Source organism: Lissotriton vulgaris, unplaced genomic scaffold, assembly GCF_964263255.1.
Source record: "Lissotriton vulgaris unplaced genomic scaffold, aLisVul1.2 SCAFFOLD_1130, whole genome shotgun sequence".
In the NCBI taxonomy this organism is placed as follows: Eukaryota; Metazoa; Chordata; class Amphibia; order Caudata; family Salamandridae; genus Lissotriton; species Lissotriton vulgaris.
Window position 1 is genome coordinate 656,856 of NW_028253566.1, and position 14,216 is coordinate 671,071.

The window sequence follows — 14,216 nt, forward strand, 5'->3', positions numbered from 1 at the left end:
GAGTCTGCCCATCGTTCTTGCGCCCATATAACATTGAACATATATGTTGGAGCAGGTGGTTGCGGTTTGGTTATAGTATACACAAAAAACGTAACATAGAACATAAATTTGACGTGCGTTTGTTTTGTCTCAGGTTGATCGGCCGGTTTGGCTCTGGGTTTTTGTTTATTCATGGTGGTTTGTAGGGGTTTAGGAATATATCTAGTTTTTCCCACAGTCCTCTGTTGGGGTTCCTCCATGGTGTGTGTCTGAGTGCAGTGTTGTCCGCCCCTCTGAGAAAGGTTACCCAGTTCAACCACCCCTTGAATGTGACTATGGAAGTATCTTTCCATTTGGCTAGAACTGATTTGACTGCTGTCGTTAGGAGGAAGTCTAGGAGGAGACTGTCCTGTTGGGTGGATATATCTGCTGTCATATGGACAGTGGTAGTTGTGGCGAATGTTCGGACAAGATTGCAGCCTATGGTGTTGTAGATGAAGCTGACTACCTTCCCCCAAAATTTACTGACCCTACTGCAGTGATATATGAGGTGTGCTAGGTCCCTCTTCTCTGTTTCGCAATTCCAGCATTTGTCGTTCTCTCTCAGGCCCATCGATGCTAGGCGTGCTGGCGTCCAGTATGCCTGGTTTAGTAGCCAGAATTTCATTTGCGCTAGCACCGGTGATATCATATTTTTCGATGGGGCTGCCCAGAAGGTTTGTAGGTCCTGTTCCGTGAGTTTGGTACCTAGTTGTGTTTCCCAGTAGTTGGTGTTTTTGGCGTTGAGTTTGGTGGAAGTGGGGCGGAGGAGCTTGTACAGGTGTGAGACCTGGTGGCCAGTTGCGTTTATTGTTTCCATGTATTGAAAGATTGTAGGTTTGTGCTTAGTTCGGTTTGATTTTGTTAGGGCAGTTTTGATAGCTAGGAAATTGTATAGTTCTCTGTCTGGGAGTGCGTGTTGAGCTTTCAAGTGATTGAAAGTGTAGGGTGAACCTTTTGTCTCTAGCTGCGCTGGGAAGGAGAAGCCAAGCTGTCTCCACAACTTTATGTCCAGGGGCTACCCCCTATATTTGATCTTAGGGTTTTCCCACAGTGCTTCCCAATGTGAGTGTCTGATACAGTGCTCGAGCTTCTGGTCTACGTTGAGCAGCGCTTGTCTTGTGATCTTAAAGATCGGATTGTTCAGTTGTGCCTGCTTGTTGGCAGTGAGGAGAGTTAGGGGATCAGTATTGTTTGGTATGGCCTTCTCAATAGAGAGCCATGTTGGTGTGTATGGTTGGTTCGCGAGTACCGAGTGCATCCCTTGCCTGGATATAAAGGCTGTCTGAAAGGTTCTTAGGTCAGCCACGTTGAGCCCCCAAGTGTCTTTCCCAGTCTGAGTTTTTTTAGGCCTATTCTAGGTTTCCTATCTCTCCGTATAAATTTGTTTAGCATTTGGTCTGGTTTCCTGTGGAATTGGTCTGTGAGTGCCATGGGTAGCATTCCTGCCAGATAATTTACAATGGGCGTAATCATCATCTTCACTGTGTCTATCCTTCTCCACCTGGTGATGAATTTGGGTGACCAGGATTCTAGTAGTCTTTTGATCTTTTCCAGTGTGGCTTTCTCATTCTGTTCTAGGGTGAGTCTCAGGGTTTTCCTGAATTGGATGCCTAGATATTTGATAGACCCAGGTTGCCAGGCCAACCCTGAGTTTCCTATCATGGCTTTGGTTGTGTGCATGTTGAGGGGCATGCATTCAGATTTATATCTATTGAGCTTGTATCCTCTGTGTTTGGCATAAGTTTTGATGGTGTGCATGAGTGCAGGTATGGATTGAGTGGTGTTTTCCGTTAATATGAGGAGATCATCTACGTAGGCTTGGCTGTAGTGTTGTTAATGGTTATGCCCGCTATGTTTCTGTTGGCTAGAATATCTCTGATTAGGGGTTCTAGTGCCAGCAGGAATAGCAGCGGGGATAGCGGGCAGCCTTGTCTCGTTCCTCTTTCAAGTTTGAAATGGGCCGAAGTTGTCCCGTTAATGGCAATCTGCGCTTTGGGGCTTTTGTACAGTGCCATGACTTTCTTCGTGAAGCTTTCTCCTAGGTTGTATGCTTGCATGCATTTCTATAGGAATCGCCAGGATACTCTGTCAAAAGTTTTGTCTGCATCTAGCATGATTGCTACCGCTGATTCATATGATTTGGAGGAGTGCTCTATTATCTGGCAGAGGAGACTGGTGTTATCGTGAGACATGCATGTTTTGAGGTAGCCTACCTGAGTACTGTCGATCAACTGAGGGAGCACTTTGTTTAGTGTGGTGGCTAGGACTTTGGCGTATAGCTTGCAGTCTAGGTTTATTAGTGATAGTGGTCGGTAGTTCCTGGGCCATTGTGGGTCCTTGCCTTCCTTAGGTATGACAACTATGTTGGCTAGTGACATAGATTTGGTTACTTCTCCTTCTGTGGCGCAGTGGTTGAAAACTTTTGTCAAGATCGGCAGTAGCTGGCCTTGGAACGTTTTGTAGAAGGATGCAGTATATCCGTCCGGTCCTGGGGCGTTATTGTCTTTTAGTGCTTTAATGGCCATGCTAATCTCGTTCATTTCTATGTCTTGCCCTAGTATCTTGGCATCTTCTATCGTTATCTTGGGTAGGTTTGTACTGTCTAGATAAGCTGGGCAGCCCTCCTGGTCTAGGTTGTCGTCCCTTTTGTAAAACTCTTTATAAAAATCCATGAAAGTTTGTAGGATGTCTTTGTGTCTAGTATGTGTTTTGTTATGAGCATCTGTGATTGTGGAGATGCAGTGTTGTCTCTGTCTGTACTTAAGGTATGACGCTAGGACTTTCACCGCCTTGTTAGCTTCGCATAGGTTGATTTGTTTGTATTTTCAAATACATAGACTGGCTTGTTCGCTTAGAATCCGGTTACATTTGTATTTTTACCCCGTAAGTTCTGCAAGAGTGGTTGTGTCCGTTGTGTCCCTAATATGTTTGCATTCTAGTTGTTTGATGTCGCTTTCCAGTTGGTCTAACTGTGCTTTTGCTTCTCTGTCCCTTCTGGCTTTGATTTCTATTAGTGTGCCTCTGATGGTCGCCTTAAGGGCATTATTGGATTTGGGGAACGAGATCCTGTTCCCTTACCAGAAGCACAGCTTAAAAATGTGTTTTGCAAAAAATGTACCACAATAAAGTTCTGTTGTTTATCTTTTTAAACAAATTAGTTCCAAAGTTACTCCATTTTATTCTGTCGCAAGAGAAGCCATATTTATGTATGTCTGATTCTGATACAGTAGACGTGTCCAACAGGACTTTCAACTTCTACGGTAGGAATTTATACATAATTCATCTTCGGTAGTGAGTAATATCCAATGCATTTCGGGCCTACATTTCTGGCCCTTCGTCGGGTGCACCTCTCCATTCCTGATGAATTTACTTCGGCCCTTCTCCGAGGTAGCACCCACGGAACTTAATCAACATAAAAAACGCAACGGAAATTGGATTGCCGCATGGGTAACCAGTTCTCCTCGCAGGAGGGAGTTAAACAGCTTTGAAGGATACGGACATCGTGGAAGAAATATCGGCAATGATGTTTTAACAGCTATTGTTTACATACTTTGAGAATGACCAAACGATAAATGTGTATACTTTTTGAATTGTACTTTTACATATGTTTAGCACAACAGCATAGATATGAACATCATAAGGGTGGGCGGGGTAATCTAGATTATGAAATACGTAGTGCAACGTATATCGACTAAGGTGTATTATGGGTATCGTAGTATTATGGTTGACTGGGGAACGTACAGGGGAGGAGTCACGTCTGATGAGGTTAAAATGAGAATAGGTGTTTAGAAACTAGATTGGCAGTTCAAACCAGATGAGGCGAGGCCACGGCACGCGAAACAGGTATGATGGGTGGAGTGTAAGGTTGAAAAGAGGGGTATAATGTGTGTTACAACAGGGGGTTCCCTCACGAAGTAGTACTAGGAAATCAGAAAGGTTACTCATCTCACCAGAGTCGTATAATGAGTAATTAGAGGGAAAATGCCGAGTGTAGCACGTTTTTTAAAACTTACGAGTAAATGAACATTTCATGAAACTGCACAATTCGTTGTCTGTATATGCATAAGATTTAAACGTTCCCTTTTATACTTTCAGTGAATCCCTGACGAAGGGCCAGAAATGTAGGCCCGAAATGCATTGGATATTATTCACTACCGAAGATGAATTATGTATAAATTCCTACCGTTGAAGTTGAAAGTCCTGTTGGACACGTCTACTGTATCAGAATCAGACATACATAAATATGGCTTCTCTTGCGACAGAATAAAATGGAGTAACTTTGGAACTAATTTGTTTAAAAAGATAAACAACGGAACTTTATTGTGGTACATTTTTTGCAAAACGCATTTTTAAGCTGTGCTTCTGGTAAGGGAACGGGATCTCGTTCCCCAAACCCAATACTGTTCGAATAATCAACGTGGCCAAAGGGCGGAAAGCCACAAACTCAGAACGCACGCACAAAGCATATGAACTCGATAAATTGGATTAAAATGGTGTGCACCCGACCTCTCCATTCCTGACGCCTTAAGGGCATCCCATAGGTTTTTGGGGTCTATGTCTGGTGTGTCATCTTCCTTGATGTAGTCTGCGATGGCTTTTCCGATTGTAGTTCTGTCCTCCTGTTTTGCCATGGTAATGTTGTTAAGGCGCCATCTGCGGGTAATGTTCTCGTTGTGTTGGCCCGCCAGCTGTAGGCTGATGCAAGAGTGGTCTGAGATTGTTCTGGCTGCGATATCTGTGTGTTTTTATCAGGTGAGTGTCGGACCCTGGGATGAGGATACAGTCTATCCTACTGTAGGAGTTGTGTGGGTTGGAGTAGAATGTGTAATCTGTGGTGTCTGGGTGTTGTAGGCGCCATGGATCTTTTAAGACGAGTCTGGTGCATAAGTTCTTTAGAGTGTTGTGAGAGGTAGGAGGTCGGGCGTGGGATCCAGTTTGTCTGTCTAGAGTGTGGTCCAGAGATAGATTGAAGTCACCTGCCATAACTATCATTTGGTTCGTATGGCACGCTTCTATTTCCCTTGTCACCTCCTCCCAGAATTTTGTGTCATCTGTGTTTGGTGCGAATATGTTTGCTACTAGTATGGTTTCTGCGCCTCTTTTTAGCTGTGTGATCAGTAGCCTGCCTTCCTTGTCGCACTGCTCTTTCTCGATTGTTATGTTTGATCTACTATTTATCAGGGTGATATCACCCAGTTTCTTGCCTACGGCTGGTGAGCAGGCAGACTGACCTATCCATCTCGCTCTGAGCTTTCTCGCATCGTCCATGGAGAGCTTTGTCTCCTGTAGCAGGATAATGTTGCCTTTCGTCTTTGCTAGATAGTCTAATACTTTCTTTCTCTTGATAGGGTGGTTTAGACCTTTGACGTTGAGGGATACAATTTTTAGGTCAGTCTGTATTACCTTATTATTGATCATGGTCTGTTTTACAAGTCGCGGGCCGAATTTGGTGTCTGCATGGGAATGTCGTGTTGTTGCTATTTCTGGGCTTCTGTGCATTGCCTTCGTGGGCCAGAGTGGTTACTTGAGGTGGTATCCTCGGCCTGAACACCCTGATTGAGAGTTTGATTTGGATATTGGAAGAGACGTGGGGACGTAGACGGGACATAAAAGGAGCACAGGACAAGCGTGACAGACATAACAGATAGGACACCTTTCCCCCTCCCCCCCTCTCCTCCTCGCTTCCCTCCCCTCCCTCCCTCCCCCTGCTACTGCTTCGTGCTGTAGACGTGCGACAGCAAGGTCCCTCCCGCCCCGTTACATCCCCGGGATTGATTATAACGCAGTTCTAGTGTATTCTTTTCTCAGCACTTCCCCTACCAAGGTTAACCTTATCTATCGCAATTGTCTGATGATTGTTTGTTCAAGCATAGAAATTAAAGGATATAAGGCAGTTATGTGGTGGGATGGTTGACTTCTTCATCTCTGAGCCTCCTTCTGGGGGTCTGTGCTCTTCTCGTTTGCGGTTGGCTTCTCTGAGGTAGGTTTGTTGTAAGCACCTGCAGTCTTTGTAGGCACATGAGGTAGATTGCGTTACAATTAATGTCATAATGTCTTGAGGTACTGTATTCGCTGGTTCTCACAGTCTGCTCTTTGGGTATTCTGCTTATTCACTTGAGAGATCCGGTGAGGCGGTTCTTTTTACTTGTCATATTTGTCGTTTCCATTTCCTGTAGGTCCGGGCCGGATAGGTATCACGATAGTTCCGCTGGGTCTTCGAACGTTAGCGAGATTCCCTTGTTGTTTACCCTGAATTTGGCTGGTCCGGCGAAGGAAAAGGTGATGTTTTGTTTCCTTAGCTTGTCTCTTTGGGCCAGAAAGCCTTTTCTGATGTCCACTGTGCTCATTGAGTAGTCTTGTGTGAGTAAGATCCTGTGCCCTTCCCACTGTAGGTTGGGGTTCTTCCTTGCAACCCCAAAGATGGCATCAGTGTGGTGAGAGTGTAAAGGTTTGCAAATTATCGGTCTTGGGGTTGATCTGTTGGACTGTCTGAAGGCTGGGACTCTGTAGGCCTTGTCTAGTTCGAAGGGGTTTGCAAATTTGAGATTAGTCAGTTTAGGTATGAGATCTTGTAACATTGCCACATAAGAGCCCGCTTTCTCCTCCTCTCCCTCCCGCACACCCAGGATTCTTATGTTCCCATTTCTTTGTCGGTCCTCGAACTCCGCTGCCTGCTTTCGGAGATCTGTGGTTGCTTTGGAAATTGTTCCCACTGTCTTGTCCATGAGCAGTGACCTGTCTTCTATGTCACTGACTCTTTGTTCTACTCTTGATAGTCTATTGCTTGTTGTGTGGATGTCAGCTCTGACTGCTGCCAATTCCAGTTGTATGGCATCCGTAGTTTTCTTAGTAGATTTGGCTAAGTCGTGGACTTCAGCCAACTTTTTGAGTATGCTGTCTAGGGTACTGCTGATGTCCGCCTTTTATTTGAAGGGAGATTCTGGTTGACCATCCGGTTTTGTTTTCTTCAGTTGTTGCGCTATCTTGCCTTTGCTTCCCGCCATTGTGTACTTTTCCAGCCCTCTTTTCTCCTGCAGAAGTTTGTATCTTTTATCAGTGCTCTGTGGTATGAGATTGGGTGTCCGTGCCTGTTTATCTTTGTCGTTCGCGTGTGGTTGTATAGAGGTGCTTGGTTTTGGGCTCCCTTGCTTGGCCTTTGGTTTATTGTTTCTTTTATTTATTTGGGGTTTTAGAGTCCTTTTTTCTGCCACGGTTGGGTTCCTTATAGTAAGCGTGTGCAGTGTTCTTAGCAGTTCTTCATTTGGTTGCTCGGTTGTGGCTGCTCTCTTTTCTTTTTTTCCCTTTGTTTGTCCTCTCTTGACGGCTTATGTTTATCTTTGCTTTAGGCCTTAGTGCGTGGATGGTCCTTTGCCTTTGTTGACCTCTCTGGATGACTGTGATTGGCCGCTTTATCACCTTCTTCTTCGACGTAATTTAGTCTGAGCAGCCCTTGCTGCGATTAGTGTGGGCAGGCCGTTGGGGTGCTGATGCCTCAGCTGGCTGTGGTGGTTGTGATCGTGATGTTTTTTCTTTTTTCCTTTGCTGTGGCGGTTTCTCTGTGGGCTGGTTGGCTGTGCTGTGCTTGGTGTATTGGGGGGGGGGGGGTAGGGGGGGGTTCTCTCCCCGTGTTTCTCAAGAGCCCAGGAACCACCTTAGCCTAGTGCCGAGTGCCCGATGGTCGCTCTGTTGAGAGGGTGAGTAGCTCAGCTCTTCGTATGCCTGGCCGTGGACTATGGCTTTTGGTCGCTCTGCTCGCTTTGAGCTTGGTCCATCGGCTGGCCTTAACCTTTCGTTCGGGGTTTTGTTCACCCTGCACCCTCTGTGGGTTGGTTGTAGGCCTTTTCACTTAGGCCGTCAGTCCGTGTGTGCCTTCCTTAGCTGTGAGCAAGATGTCTGCCCTTCATTGAGCCACTTTGTTGCCTTCGCGCCAGCCTCGCTTGTTGTTTGTTCTTTGCTCCTTCTTCGCTGTGTGCAAGATGACTGCTCCCTTAGAGTCAAGTGGTTTCGGTATTGTTCTCCGCCCGCGACGTCGCTCTCGCTGGGAGGCTTCCTTCAGGAAGGTCTGTCGGTCTGTTAGTCCGCTTGTTGTTCATGTATGCCTGTCTTAGCCGTGAGTGAGCTGTCTGCCCTTCGTTGAGCCGTTTCATTGTTTTTGTACCCCCGCTTTGTAGTTTTTCTTTTGCTCCGCCCTCGCTGTGAGCAAGATGGCTTCCCCCTTAGCGTTAAGTGGTTTCGATATCGTTTATCGCCTGTGGCAGCGATCTCGATGTGAGGCTCCCCTCGGCCTCGGGCAGTTAGCGCTCTTGGAGGATTAGCGCTGCATGTGTCAGTAATTGCCGGCCGACCGTTTCGCTGCCCTTCTTTGTGCTTTTGCGCTTTTTGTTTTTCAGCTATTGCCCCGCCCTTTGTATGCAAGATGGCGGCCCTCGTTACGTGTGGAGCGGTTTCTCTTTCACTTCTATTAGCGGTGCCCCCGGGGGCTAAGTAGCGTCTTTGAGACCTTGCTGCTGGGCTGTATTGCTGTCGCGTGGGCAGGTGGGTTCGCGTCTTGGGGGTATTGTCACTGACCTCGTTGGAGTGATTAGTCGTTCGGCTTTATCCTCACCACGCCGCTGGGTGGTCTCTAACATCTTGTTGTCGCCATCTTGCAGACTGGGGTTTCTCTTCTCACTACTTCTGTCTTGTTTGGTTATGTGTGTAGCCGGTGTTCACGCTTCTCTTGGTAGCACCATTCGGAGCGGGGCAGTTTCCGATTACTGCTTTGGTGTTTGTTTCTTCGCTTCACCGTCCGTGCCACTTTAAAATCTTATGTTACATCCCGAGGTGTGGCAAAGCTCTGGACTCAGGCAACTTTTCCCATTGCCGTCCAAGCCATACCAAGCCAAGCCATAGTAACAGCTATGATATACAGTGCTTAGAAAAGCAAAAGTGTAAAGGCGGGGAGCTTTGAAGGGGTAAGGGTGTTAGAAAGGGCGCTCACTTTAGCTTTACCCAGGGTGCTGTCTGAGCAAAAACTGACCCTGAATATTCCACTGGCTTAAGCCAGACTTTGATTGATAAGGTTTCAAGGCAACAGCTGAAAGAGATTGGTTGAATAAAGTCAATGGTTGAAAAGGGCAGAACCACAGCCCACTCTATGTATATTGTAAGTAACAGGTCTGATTGATACTGAACTGTAAAAACCCACACCTAATAAAATAAAACACTGGTGCACAATGCTTTCATGTGCATCTGTTACACTTCTAAATATAAAATATAGGAGCATTTGAAAAACCAGTGTTTTTTCATACTGAATAGCTTAGGAGTAGCATTTGTGCCTATAGATATATTACATTTCTGGCTGTCAACAGAATTTGGGCTCCATCCCATAATGTACAGTAACTTTTAGACGGTGAATAGCATCAGAGGAGAACATTTCTATCTCTAATAGTTGTCTGTCTGATATTAAACAGCACATGAGCATCCTGCCTTTATAGAAAGGTGTCAAGTGTCTGATATAAGATAGCCTAGGTGGATGGAACGTTCATAAAGACGTTTTAGCTTTCAGAAGTAAGCAGCTCCAAGGCAGAACATCTTTCTGTATACCAACTGTATCACATGTCGGATATTGAACAACGCAGGGTGTCACATGTCTAATATCAAAAAACGCAGGAGCACTGCTCCTAAGTGAACAATTAGGTGCCTGATATTGCATAACACAGGAGAACAATGACTAAATGGATAATATTATCTTTGTGATGTAAAACTGCACAAGGGCATTGTGCTGTGCAAATGTCTTAGCTGCCTGAGTCTCACAGCACAAACGATGCACGCGTAGCCAGATCACCGCTGTCAGCATGTCTTCTTAGAAGATGGCCGCAGCATCCTCTTCACAGAATGCATCTACACTCCACACCTACACTATGGCAGCAGTCCTGCATGTGCTTGGGAAGGGTCCAACCCAGGAATAACATTGTGCACTGTGCTATAATGCTTCTGTTCGGATCCTGAGAATTTTATTACCATTTATTGCGTTCTCTGGTTCACTCTAGGTGGAATAACCAGAAGTGACCAAAACAGGGACATTGTTTTCATTGATCAAGAACACAGTTATTAAGTGGGTCCAGATTATTCGTAAATTGGAATTTTAATGAACTGTGTGTTTGTGATGGCATGTGCTGTTTCAAAGCGGTGATGTGTATCTCCTGCCCGGAGTCAAACAGATTAAATAAAAGAGTCCCATTTTCCCACTTGGGGTTTGATGGAGGTTTACCCTTTCCCCTCCAAAAATCTAAAAGAGTAGAAATTGTCTATTTTACAGGGCACATCACAACAAAATCGATTTAAAGGCCAAGGGTGTTTCAGGCCATTGTGAAGGAGAAACCTTGAAACATTCCAATTCTTCTAACCGAACCATTGTCAAGAATGTTTAGGGAGTCCTCCCCAAAGAAACACTTGAAAATATGCCACAAATTTGTGCATATTAGAACAAATGTGGTAAAAGTTCCTAGAATTCACATGCTGTTAAAAACCCCACCATCTTCCACTTGCTTTCATTTCCCATAAAAATATTAACGGTTATGCAAAGCTCATTAGTCCTGGCATTAGATGCAGAGCTATACCTAATGTTTGACATCAGAACTATTCCCTTCGTTATATGAAACTTACAAACCTAGGCATCCATCCATCCATGTGTTATACAATTGGATGCTTGAAGTATTGGAAAGTATGGGGAAGGTGCGGTCATGTGTGATGTGCACAAAAGCGGCTTTGTGAAAAAGAATTTGCCCTCAATCACACAGTGCGGAAGCAGAGACGCCGTGATTAAGCTCGGATTTTTTATTTTCACGCTGCAGTTCAACTTGCCCAAAATCACACAGTGCAGAAGCAGAGACGCCGTGATTAAGCTCAGATTGTGGAGGAGGTAAGGGAAGGGGAAGTGAGAGGAGGGAGAAAGCAAAGGGGAGGCGCGGAATAGGGAGAGAGCGAGCGAGGGAAGGGGGTGAAGGTTGGCGAGCTGTGGCACGGCGAGGAGGGATGCTGAGAGGTGGTGACCCAACAAATTAACACGAAGAGGCGAGGCAAGCGGAGTCTTGAGGCAGGCGCAAACTCCGGCCCGAGACTCCAGCATATAAATCACACAAGCATTGGCGCGCAGCTCACTGAGAATATTAAAGCGGCCAAAAGCGGCCGAAAGGGGAGAAAGGAGGGGTGAATGCAAGCCGAGATGACAATAAGGAGGACGCAAGATGCTCTGTGGAGGGGGAGGGGCGAGCAAGACAGAGGCAGCGCGAGCCGGAGATGCGGAGGAAGAGATAATAAAAGCAAGCACCTCTCCACATGATAGCAGCTGGAGGCACAATCCAGGCTGCAGAAGAGATGTATCCAGTGGGGGTGAATGCACAGCAGTACGCAAGGCAAAACTGCAATTTCATGCTCCTGCTGGCAAGCGAAAGAGGCACCACTTGCACCACTTCGGCCTAGAGGCTCCGGGACAAGGTGGACAGACATTTTCAGTATTTGTTAACTTAAAATGCCATTTTTACAATTTAAATTGGCCACCTTGTGTGTGTGTGTGTGAAGTCGCAAACCGCATGCTTTGCAGAACTGTCCATTTCATGAAAACTGTCAGCTTTGTAAATGTGGGGAGTTAGCAAAATACTTTGTCAGGCATGGAGAAGCCAGGACACTAGGGCCCTCCTTTTGGCAGGGCCAAGTTTGGAAACTTTGTGTATGCAACTGTTGTGTTAAAGACACTGTGAAAATGGCTAAGGGAGGAACAGGAGGACGATTATTTCTGAGACTGTGATCTAGAGCTAGAATAACAATGAGGGAAGATATTGTTACGGAAAACATAGATCACAGGGTCTGAGCCAGCATATAAAAGCAGATAAAAGTTAGAATGAAGTGTGTTCAAGTTGGGACGTATATAGTGTCTTAACACAGAAATTAAAACCATGAGAGAGGCACCCTAAGGGAAAAGGACAACTGGCGAAATTGAATCAGATGAATGCTTGGCTCCCTTCGAGTCCGGGTAAGGAGAGCAGAGGGAGGAGCTTGACAAGGCACAGGAAGGCGAAAGACGTGTCTCATTCAAGAAGCACAGCCGAGCTAATTAACAAGTATCATCCGATCTGCAATCAAGTGGCACCTAACAAGAAATTGTTGGAAGCAACACGTAATCCTTCAGATGGCAAATGGTGATCACTTTCGCATCCACTTTGATGTTCTCAGTGGCCGCTCGGCTTACTGAGAACATCAAAGCGGCCACAAAAGTGATCACGCAGGCTGACAAATGGTGCATTGTACCCGATGTGCCTGCAGACTTTGGGAGCACTTTCAGAAGCCCCACTAAATATCTTGCAAAGCATCGCTTACACGATAGCTAGGCGAGACCTAAAAAAGGATATCAGCAGGCAGGGTACGATCTTATGCATAGAAAAATGATCTATTAAGCCTGTGCTGTGGAGTTACAGGAGGCCCTGCTACAACATCAAAAAGGCCAGGTATAGAATTCTTAAACAACAAGGACTCCAAACATGAAACTTATAATCAGCAAGTTAAGATCACGGCTCCTAAAGTACAGTTATTACCAGAGTTGGAAGTCCAGCATTTGCAGGTCTTGACAGAAAAGGAAACCCAAACTGAGCTGAGTTGCAATCAAGTTGCAATCAAAACACAAATGAAGGCTTTAATATGAAATGATAATTCCTTAATATGCTGCATAAGTTCAATCATCTTCAGGTAGTTATGGTCGCCCTGCGAAATTTGCTCAAGGATCACAAATAAAAACTAAGGAGGCCACTCTGGTAATAAAGACTTTGGTCACTGCCAAATCGACAGAAGTTCAAAAATCACTCAAGCATGATCAAATATTTGATGGAAGAAGGTGTGATATTTTTCACGAAGCAGCATCAAATAATATACTGTTCATACCAGAGTACAGGTTTAACCCCTTTGATGCTCATGACGAGCTCAGCTCGTCATGAGGTACAGTGGAGCTGTGCTGATGACGAGCTGAGCTCGTCATGCACTATGGGCTCTACAACAATTCAGCACCGGAGGAAAATAGCTCTAGCAGCCAAGGTGTTAAAGGGCTACAAGACACCCTTACTACTAGTAACATAATACGGCGGTTCCAAAGTGTAGAAACCCTTGATCATCTTACATCAGCAGAAATAAACTCCATGGAAATTTTAGACCCTCATGGCAACCAGGTAAATGAGCCAACCTTTGTTAGTCCTCCTATTTGTTAGACGGGACCTGGAGGGTCGGCCGAGGACAAGGGGAGAGGTCTCCGGGGAGAGCCGTCTCCAGCGATCGTACAGACAAGTAACTTCCCCCCCACAGATGGACACCACACAAAGATAAGGTTTAACGTTCTTTATAAGCAATCTTGAAGTACGGTAGGATGGTACAAGGAGGTCAGGACTCAGGGGTCCCCTCGATTCTAGTCTCTTGGAAGGGAAAAGGGGGTAGCGGGACAGTCTTGTTACCAATCTGGCAGTTGCGATGAGATGATGGGTAGCTCACAATCCTCGAGCTCGGTGTTCTAAGAGGACGGGCCGCGGCAGCGCCAGCAGGTCCCGAGAAGATCGAAGGTGGCAACGGTCCGCGGCAGCGCCAGCAGGTCCCGACGAAGATGGTAGTTACAACGGGCCGCGGCAGCGCCAGCAGGTCCCGACGAGGATAGAGGTTGCAGAGGGCCGCGGCAGCGCCAGCGGGCAGGACGACAGTTCACAAGGCAGGGCTGCGGCAGCGCCAGCAGTCCGTCAAGGATGAGTTCTTCACGGTGTCTCTCTACTCCAGGATACAACTGCCTTCCTGCTCTGGAGCTGCCCCAGTTATAGGTCTGGCGCCCTTTGATGTCCGGACCCTCGCACTTGGAGGTCGGGAGGTCGGGAGGTCCGGGATGAGGGAGTCCAGACACCCAGCAGGGGGGTGGAGCCAGCGCCCGGGGAGGCTGGGGGCGATCGGCACCTGGCGGGGGAGAGCCATCGACACTTCTTTCTCCCATTGACCTGCCAAGTGGTCCGTTCACCTCCTGGGTGGATGGTGGTGCCGGGATGTCGGGGCCTGGCCGGGCCCAGGGTTAGGGTCGAGCTGAGGCCACGCGGCCTCGTGGTGCAGTGTCCAAGATGGCGGCCGGGTCGGGCAATGGAGCTGACAGTGGCCCGGGCCAGTGATACGGAGGTGTCCGGGAGCAGGAGTCCCGT